We start from the raw sequence: 10,301 nt of genomic DNA, 5'->3' as shown, positions 1-10,301 counted from the left end.
AAAAAAAAAGTTTTCATGTGTTTTGCCCTCTATATTTTGGGCATGACAATTGCAATATATATATGGATCTTTTCCCACCGTTACTAAAATTGTTTACCTTCTAGGTAAGAACATAAGTTTATTTCAATATAAAAATCTTCAAAAGGAATTTCATATTAAAAAAAAAAGTAACAAAAAATAAATTAAATTGTAGTGCACTAGGAATAATATAACACATAATGAGGACTAAACCTCAATTGAAGAAAAGACTATATAGTGGCTTTAATAAAATTGATGCTACACCTAAACCATCACTTGTAGCAAGCTACTGAAGATATGTAGTACAAACTATCCCAGAGAACAACCTCTAATTTTTAAAAACTTTTTCTTTTACTGGGTGAAATTTTACTTTTTGCCTTGGCAAAGTCAACCAGGTCTTCAAGCAACTTATCTTCAAGTTTAACTTGTTTGCTGGAAGTTAAAGATTGTTGTGGATATGCATCATTGTAAGTTCCATAATGAATGGAGATTTTTTGTGTCCTTGATATCAACTCATCATGTGTTGATTCACTGTAACCATGTGGAGACTGGCTAGAACCCAAAGCTTGCTACTACTGAAAAAATTGCTGTCTCTGATTGTGCTTTGCTGGAGGAAGGGGAATAACTATTCTAACATTGCTATCATATATGGGAGGTCCTTATAGATTATCTACACCTTGTGATGTATTTTGTGATTGCTCCACTTCCCAAGGAGCGAGAGGAAGGCTTTCAAGAGTCTTTTGTGTTGATGCCATTGAATTCTATGATTGTGGCCCATATAACAGAACTGATTGTTGTGGACTAAGAGATTGCCTTGCTAGATTTGACCATTGTAAACCTTAGCTAGATTTGTCAAAATATAACTCTGGACCATGGTGTGGAAACTTCTAGTATTCATTCTATTGTGTTGATGGCATCCCTGAAGAGTAACCTCCAGTTTGATATGGAAAATTTGATTGTGAATTCAAAGGATATGGAAAAGTTTGTTGAGAAAGAGATACTGGTGGTGAATGTGTGTATTTCACATTGATTGTGCTAGTTGTTGGTGGAGTTGCATCAGTTGGTGACTCGTAAGCATCACCACTGAGGAAATCCATTGTTTGCTTAGTTTTCTAGCTGTGAGTATCAATATTTTAAAGTCTTGGTGGTGGAGGTATCAATGGGAGTCAACCTGTTCATTGATTCTTTTAGTGTTATCAACTCTCTGATGAGCTTGTGCACTAGATCTTGACCTACAGTGCATAAAATATTGTTATTTCTCTTTTGATTTTTCTCTATGAAAGCTTGTCAAATCATAGTACATGGATTTAATAGATGAAAGGAACTAGTTGAAAGAATTTGATGAGTAACTACATTATTTTAAAATTACACAAACCCATGGCATGTGTAAGAAACATCTTGGCAAAGCTTCTGCAAACACTTTCAAAAATACTAAATTACCAATTGTTTAAATCAACAGTCACATTTCTATAAGAACTAGCCATCCAAAGATAAGCTACCTATGAGCTAGTTGTGTTAAATTATCCTCAATCTCATATTCCTCATGGTTGACACTAACAAGAGGATCCACATGAGTTGATGTTCTTTTTCATGTAATAGGAGACCCTGTAGTAATAGAGTCATGTTTCCCTAGCACACAATCCAATTCATCATTCAATGCAAGACCTTGACCAAGAAGCTCCTCCTCCCTACATTAAATTTGAAATAAAGGTGAACCAACTAGATAATGGGTTAATAAAACATGCTTTATTACTAGTGAGAAGCATTCAAAACTATATTAATGGTATGTTAACCTGCACACCCAGATTTTGGGTCAGTTCAACCATGGAGATTCCCAGGGTCCTATCAAATGGGTCATACCAAACAACCCCTCTATTCTAAAAACCTCAATGGGTGGTCCACATTGACTATCCAAGCAACTGCCTCCTCAGGAAATTGGCATAGCAGATGCCTATGTACTAGTTTTTGGTGCCTTCTACATTAAAGAAACCTATTTTGAAGATATTGGCTGAAACCTTAGTTTGGTTGCCTTCCAAGATTTCTTCCACATCTATGGAATTTTTTGCCACTTTGGTGGTGTTGGTTTAAGTAGTCCCATGCAAAAGCAGTGTAAAACTCACAACACACACATTCCTCACTACCCCAATTTTTGAGGTTGTTACATCGAAGCAACCAAACTATGTCTTGTATTGCCATAAGGCATAAATGTAAAAATCAGTTACTCTGTGGAATTTGAAATGCTTTTAACTTGGCATATTACGTGACCTTTTTGTAGATTGATTACTTTGACAATAAATTAGTTTTTTCAATGTTAATTATGTAAAAGCTCTTGTGCCAAATTTTAATTTGACATCTTATTTATTTATTTATTTTGGCTTGATAATTTAGGCACCAAAAGGTGAAAGGTATAAGGAAAAAATACAAAATTATAACAAACACCCCTCTGCACAACAATACAAATATAGTAGAGCAATGAACTTTAAAAGTTAGATGAAAAATCAAACATAAGAATAAGAGCAGAGTGTGCCACATATGCTCAATCAAGTACAATAAAATTTTTACTGAAAGCAAAATATTTTAAACACTAAGGAAAATATCATTTTACCCATGATAATCTTCTAAAGACCCATATGATGTTGATTACTAATTTTATTGTTTAAACATTGCATAATAAATATCTATCATTACAATAAGTTTGACATTCACATTGAGGTAGCATTTTTTTCACATCAATTTAATTTGTCATATGAAATTATGCATAATCCAAAATGAATTCAATCCCAGTTTTTTAACAAATCTATCTACCAGACCTTGTTACCCAAACTAGAATTGGTGTCTCCAATGAAAGTTAGCATTTAAAATGATTACAATTTTCAACATAATAACTTACAAAGGACATCCTAGTATTTTAGGGTTTTCACTCATTTCAAAAAGAATTTTACCAAATTCATCTCAAAACTAAAATAATGGATTCCAAATGAAAATCATAAACAGAAAATGTAACTTACGAAGTTGTATTGACAAGATGCATCACATGCTGCTTGTAAGTATGACATTGTCCAACAAGTTCTATAATCACTTCCTACTTCAGACCCTACATATTGTAGCTATTCCAATTACAAAACTAAGCCTTGTAAAATAGCTTCAAAACTACTAATGCATGTATGAGCATATTCATTTTTTTTATGTCCCTTAAAATCATTAACCCTCATATTATAAAGTACAAAAAGTAAAATTGCTCCTAAATGTTGCAACATATATTAAATGGAAAGCATCTACAAAAGTAGCCCTCAAGAAAAATACCATGCAATTGGCAAAATATGCTCAGGATTGAAGTAGAGACTTTGAGTAGCATAAAATCTATAAGGAATTAAATCTTAACATGAAACTTAGTAAATTAGTTGCAAATTTATCCGGCTAACTATCCAGGAGAATGAGAGAAACTTGCAAATTAACTCTAATTTATAATAGTAGGCTAAGCATCTGAGAGAACTAAAGAGAGACTTGCAATTTAATTTAAGTGACAATATTTAGCATTCCAACTGATAGATTGGACTTGTGAAGATATACTAGTAATATGATCCAAGGTATCTAATGTTTCAAATATTTTTTATAAAACTTGACTGAACACTTTGATTTAAGCTTGACTCATCATCTCTAGTGGGCATCTGTTCAATGGGATTTCAACTTGCACACTTTGGTACTCAAAGAGAAATAGATGTAAACGAAGAGGGCATGTTCTAACATTTATGGTCATCTAGTTTTAATTTTAGTCTTTGCAATTTCACACAATACCTTTGTAGGGAAGGAAGCCCTAAAGCTAGTTGGATAGTTCAGACGCAAATGCCAATAGTCCTTGGTTTAGTTACTATTCTAGGAATTGAGTTGAACTTGTTAATGTCAGATTTGTGGTTGTGAAGCAAATTGAGAAAACTTGTCTACTACCAACAAACCCATTTATACCAGTTAATTTTGCATTGAGGAAACCCTCAATCACATTTTGACAAGTAAGGTGTTGAGGAAGATTAGGATTATAATCAAGAGCTGCTTGTCAAGCCCTTGCTATAAATTGTAGACTTATAATTATATAAAAACTAGGCATTGCAATTAAATTTAATAACAATCCATTGTAAGAGGCTAGCCCCTACTAAGAAAGGAAAAAGGGCAGATGCTAGTTTGGAAGGTTGAGTAAAATTCTAACAAGGACCAACTACAACTAAATGGTACATTAATGGCAGCTACTAGTTTAAACAAAATATAATTATCAACTACTACTTAAATGCATCTACAGGCTATGATCCCTCATGAACTATGATTAAGATTAAATATAAAATATTCAAAGGTAGTGCTTGATCATAAGAAGATGTATCCTTCAAAATGAGACGATACTAGTGAAAAATGTCACATTTCCTCACAATCAGGGATATAAAAAGAGAGGTGGTTCATTTGTAGATAGCATCAAGTATAATTGAAGAATAAGAAATCTAACCAACAAGGACATGAATGGAGCACAAATAAGAATGAATATTAATTAAGGAAATCAAACTATCAACTTTGAATTAGAAAAGAATCCGTGTATAAAATAACAACAATAAAGAATATAACAAAAAGCAACTGGTATGCAAGTATTCTTATATTAATCTCCATAAAAATTTGTTAAGAAGATGCAATAATAATGGTCTTCCCTTGTCAAGTATGCCAATCGTGAGATGGATGGACTAAAGGTTCTGCTCAGAGGCTCATTTCGTGCCCTTGGCCTTGGTTGAGGAAGAATATCTCTAATCCTCCTAACAAGGAACATAAGATTAATAATTATTTATCTAATTTCCATTAGACATCATATTTGGGATCAATTTGAAAATGTTTGATAGAAAGATGCACCAGTATTGGTTTTGTCATTAAATACAACAACTACAAGATGATAGATGTCCTACCATTCTCGTGGCCCAAGGGGCCAAATGACTTGGAAACTCATTATGTGACCTTGAGTTTAGTTGAGGAGGATAGTCTCAACTCTCCTAGCATCCTATCAAGCTTTTCCACTGAATTCCTAATATGGTCAGCTATTAGAAGTATTCGGCGAAATGGATACAAGTGAATTTAGGGTGTTCTGTTTTCAATATCATTTGTATAATGATCATAAATCCTTGATACAATTTTCTCTAAATTGAATTTCAATTACGTATTTTATATACAAAATACTATTTATAAATAACTTGTGTTGTGGGACATATTATTTTTGGGCAAAATCCAATATATCCCATAAAGAGATAATTATGTTGCTTGTGTACGAGCCCCATCATCCTGAAGAATCATACCATTTTTGGTAGGTGCCTAAAAGGTAATTTCCATAAGGAGTTGATGCCTTCTGTTGGTTAAGATAAAAACTTAAAATAGATCTTTAAAGAAAAAATTTGCCTGCAAGCACAACAAAGGAATGACTATTGAATGCCCTATGATTGACTGGGATTAACTTCTTAAGTTGTAGTGTCAAAGCTTATGCCATTGCACATAAATACTCATAACCTAGACATGGATTCAATGAAGAGATATATGTCTCTACCACTAATTAAAACTATAGAGCTCTCTAACTAAATTAATAGTTAATTAATAGTAGAGTAAAAGGTTTTGACAAAAAAAGTTTTCATAATCTAGACCAAAATTTCATTGTCAAGTGTAACTGCTAAAAATGAACTGTAGACACTGAAAGAAAGGAATGGTCATCCAAAAAAGCCTTATCTTTATTAAGCTGAATGATACCTCTCAATTAGAAGTCTCTTCCATCTTATTGTGAGCTTGTCCTAGAAGCCATGAAAACATGGAAATCTCATAGCTATTTATATATACAATGAACAATGCAATTGCTTCAGCTTTTTATAACTATGACATTCTCCAACTTATACAACTTTTGGGGGGTGCTTCAACCTAGTGAGTATCACATACAAATTAGTTCTAAAATGTCAAATAATTCCAATTGAGTGTAATTTTGAGTAACTCTTTATTTTATTTGAAATAAAATTAATTACTGATCAATGTAACTCAAAATAGTGAGAAAAATAGCCATATTACATAAGTGAGTGCTGCATACAAATTTGTTTGAATGTAATTCTTAGTAACTCTGTAGTTATTTGAAATAACATTAATTTATGATCAATCTAAGAAAAAATAATGAGAAGCACAACCAGATTAGGCACATAGTCATAAGAAAATATTTTTTCTCCATCCCCAAAGAAAAAGCCAATTTTCCTAACTAGATTCTTATGGTGAATATATGAGAGCACTTCAATTTCATTTTTGAATTCTACTACACCCTGTACTTGCAGAGATCCTTTCTTGTTCCTCTTTGTGCGCACCACTTAGCCCACATTATTGAGTGCCCTATATGAGAAAGTCTTATAGCAAGCAATTTACCCAAGATTCTTGGAGTTGTTCCACTATAAGATATGATGAAATCATGAACTAATTGCCTATTATTTAAGGAAATGAAAAACACTATAAGACATTTTGTAGTGCTGTAATAATAGCTAGATCACTAAAGTAGGCATGCCAATAGGAAGATTAGAGAAAGAGCACAAAGAAAAAAAATACAAATAAAAGAAGCTCTCTTGGGAAGTATATAGAATGAGATAGAATTATAGGAAGCTCTCTTTCACTAGAAGAGAATAATTTTTTTATTTTTTACTTTGAGGATTTTGTTTTTCAAAATGTACCTCCCTAAAAATATCAAAACTCTCCTTTAAAAAATTATTTAGTCATCCCAAATCCACCTTTAGAATAGGTGAGCATATTGAACTTTCCTCCTGAATACTTCTCTAGGTCTACTAGAATAAGAAAGTATGGTTGGAAAAGCATTCTATTTCATGGAGAAAAGGGAGGAAGGCTTAAAAATCTTAGATATATAAGAACCAAGGGAGAAAATCAAGGGAGAGATTTAAAAAACATAGCTGCATGAAGCTTATAAAACAAGGAAGAAACAAAATCTAGATAAAGAAATGAGTGCATGTTATGACTAGAGATCTTAATAGAAGATGGACGATAGCAAAAAATAATAATCCAAGTGGCGATGATTAATTTAAATGAACTTCTTGGAGAAATATTTATAGGGGAAGAAATAGAAACTAAAGACAACTTGATAGGCAAAGAAATATTTTGATCCACAAGTAAAAATGGAGGAAGAGTATAATTAATAGAACTTTTCTCCATCTAATTAATAACAACATTAAAATGGAACTGCAGATTAGTTGGTTGGCAAAAAAAATCCATAAGTGCATATATCATTTGTATATCCTAAGAATGGTAATTGTGACAAAAATTTACATGTGATTCAATAAAGATGATTTGATCCCAAAAGCCAAGTTTAGATTATAATATGATTTTCTCTAGAATAGGGGAATTCATATCCAACATAGCACACTCTAATTAGAAATTACATGTCAAGGTAGAACAAAGAGTCCAGTTTAAATAGATGTCTATTTAATAAGTTATAAACTCAATCACGTCATGTTCTCATTATTTCAATTCTAGGTTAGGAAGCTGAATATAGAAAGGCACAAACCTATCACTAAAACTCAAAGATTGGAAATAAAGAGACTATTCTTGCATAATCATACCAGCACCATTGAAAACCTAGTGCTTAATGTGGAAAATTGAGTCTCTTTGTTGGGATGAAACAAATAACACATAAAATCCCTCTCAATTTGTCAACATAAAAAGCTTTAAATGTAGCCCCATTTCCAAATGCCCTCAATATACAGTTTTTAATGAAAGGTGTCTAAGTGGGTGGAAGAAAACTAATGTTAAAAATGGAGGATCTATCTCCCACCAACCCTTGAGATCGATCGTTCTACATAAATAAAAGATATAGTTTCATTTAATATTTATTATCCTCTTCTAAAAAGGGCAAAAAAAGTAACCATACATCTCTCTCAACCATTCAGGCATGGTTGGCAGCATGAAAGTTAGTGTTAAAGAATGTTTTCCCACATCTATTTCTGATGGGATTAGGGGAATAAAACTTTCAATGATAGTATTTTCACCTACAAAACATGCTAAAGTTATTTGTCTCACCTATTTTCACACCATCCAAAATGAGATTCGATAGGGGGAAAAACAATAGATTGATTTAGAAGAGATGCCCTAGTTCTTCAAAGTTGAATAGAATACAATGAAATGGGTGACATTTTCCCTTTTTATATATTAAGCTCGTGTTGGTCAAAATTTTGACCAACACGAGCATAGATTTTAAAAAAAAACATTTTTTCCCTTTTCATAGTCTGACCAATCTAATAAATGGTCAAAAATTTTGGTCTAAAAATGACCTCAAATATACTAGTGTGTGTTGAACTAAGTGGGGCAAAGAGTGATTGGACATTTGTTATATCACTAGTGGTCACAATCAAACTTGTTGAAGTTGTCTCCATACTTGATGTAGTCAATGGTTTGCTCGAGGAGTGAGGAAGAGAGGCAATGACTACTGCAACTATTTTGACTAGGTCAGTCTCCTCATCATCTTGCTTTTCTTCCTTGGTAGCCTCTTGCTCCTTATATTCCTCATAATCAATTGTAAAAAAATGATTTGATCCTTCATCATCCTCTTCATCCTTATCTTCATCATCATCATAATCATCCTTTACTTCAACTAGAAATTCACTTGGTTTGTGAAGATGATAGACATTTTTCCAAGTATTTGTTGCATTCTTCACAACATACTCAATATCTTTCATTAAAATCAAATAGGTATTGAATTTGAGAGTCATCTTATCTTCATTTTTCTTCAGTGACTTTTTTACATCTACATATTATATGGTTGGTAATAGTTGTCTCAAGGTTTGTGCATATATGTCTTTGACTGCTTGTTTGACATGTTCCCATCTTGGCTTGATTTTGTCCAATAAGACACTGGGAATCTAAGAAGCTAGCTAGTCAAGGGAGTACTTCCATTGTCCCATTTATCCATTACCAAATATTCTATTTGTTTTTTCTCAACCTCAATCCTAGTCTCATATTTCAATGCCTTGAAGTTTGTTATACTGGCTCCATCTTTCAATTCCTTCAGCCTATCCTAGAAGGTGGGTGGAGGTCTACTAAATATAATGTCACCTCCTTCCTTGTTAGCTTTCTTTTGTGACCTCCTTGTGAAGACTACATTGGATGGCTTTGGTGGCTTGGTGATAATCACCTTGCCCTTCTTCTTCAAAGGTTCTTCTTTCTTAGATTCTTCCTCATCATCTACTTCCTCCACATCCTCACCTTTTCCCTTGGTTAACAAGAGAGTTGCACTTGATTTCAGCATTGCTATCCTTCTCTTTCCTTTTTTGACTGCTTGAGGGAGCTTTATTTCAAGTTCAATCCTAGCTTTTGCTTCATCATACATTCCAAAGTAAGAGGCCTTGGGATTGACTGGTTCATTGACAAGATCTTGAATGAAGTCTTTTGTTTCATCAATATTCACCTCATAGCCAAGAGGTTTCACCCACACAATTCTAGGCCTAACTTCCTAGATACACACCTTGTCACTATCCACCATGAAGCATATATCATCCTTATAGTCTTCAAATAACTTCTTTAGAATCCTAAACCTATTGTTCATTTTTTCCTTGAATGCATCAAAGTAGTTATCCATGATACTACTATAGTTCTCACCCATCTTGACAATATACTCATTTATTTGGTAGAGCATAGGCACATCTTTTTTCCAAACTACAATCCCTTTAGAAGGGAAGAACTTTTTTACATAAAATAATAGGTAGGTTAACAATGAATTGAACTTGCATGGGTTGTTCTTTGATGTTCTTATGCTTTCCATGTTTTTGTTGAACTGTTTCAACAATAGGTTGGCAAGGTCATACGACAAGTTGTTCTTAACCACCTTGTATGTCAAATCCATGGCTTCACATGACATACTATTTAGTTGGCTTGAACTATATATCTTGTGTGCAATAACATGAATTCCAAATTTTAATTCTACATTAATGAAACTACTGATTTTCATTCCTCTACCATCACATTCAGCCATGGTTTTCTTCTCCAATGTTGCTTGACCTAGAGTTTTTGTAGTTTTGGCTTTAGCTAGCATAGGGAGGCCAGTGATTCAATGAATCATCTTCTTTGTTATTAGAATTGGTTGTTCTAACCATAGCTGCCTATTATGCACTCGGATGAGGATAAACCTAATCCATTTGATTTGAAATTCTCAAGGCATATGAGGGATATGTGTCAACCCTTTTGTTTCTAGATGTTGATGCTCAAGTTTTAAGGCTCCATTCACACATAGCTAACCTAGG

At 33.1% G+C, this 10,301-nt stretch overlaps 1 pseudogene; it reads right to left on the bottom strand.

Moving 5' to 3' along the window:
• Positions 1-353: 353 nt before the first annotated feature.
• Positions 354-10,301, bottom strand: part of LOC149563055 (TOM1-like protein 3) — a 90,535-nt pseudogene continuing 80,587 nt past the window's right edge.

The sequence above is a fragment of the Cupressus sempervirens genome, chromosome 4 (assembly GCF_028749045.1).
Source record: "Cupressus sempervirens isolate cs-2001-9-10 chromosome 4, ASM2874904v1, whole genome shotgun sequence".
In the NCBI taxonomy this organism is placed as follows: domain Eukaryota; kingdom Viridiplantae; phylum Streptophyta; class Pinopsida; order Cupressales; family Cupressaceae; genus Cupressus; species Cupressus sempervirens.
The sequence above is the reverse complement of the archived record's forward strand: the minus strand, read 5'-3'. Positions and strand labels throughout refer to the sequence as shown.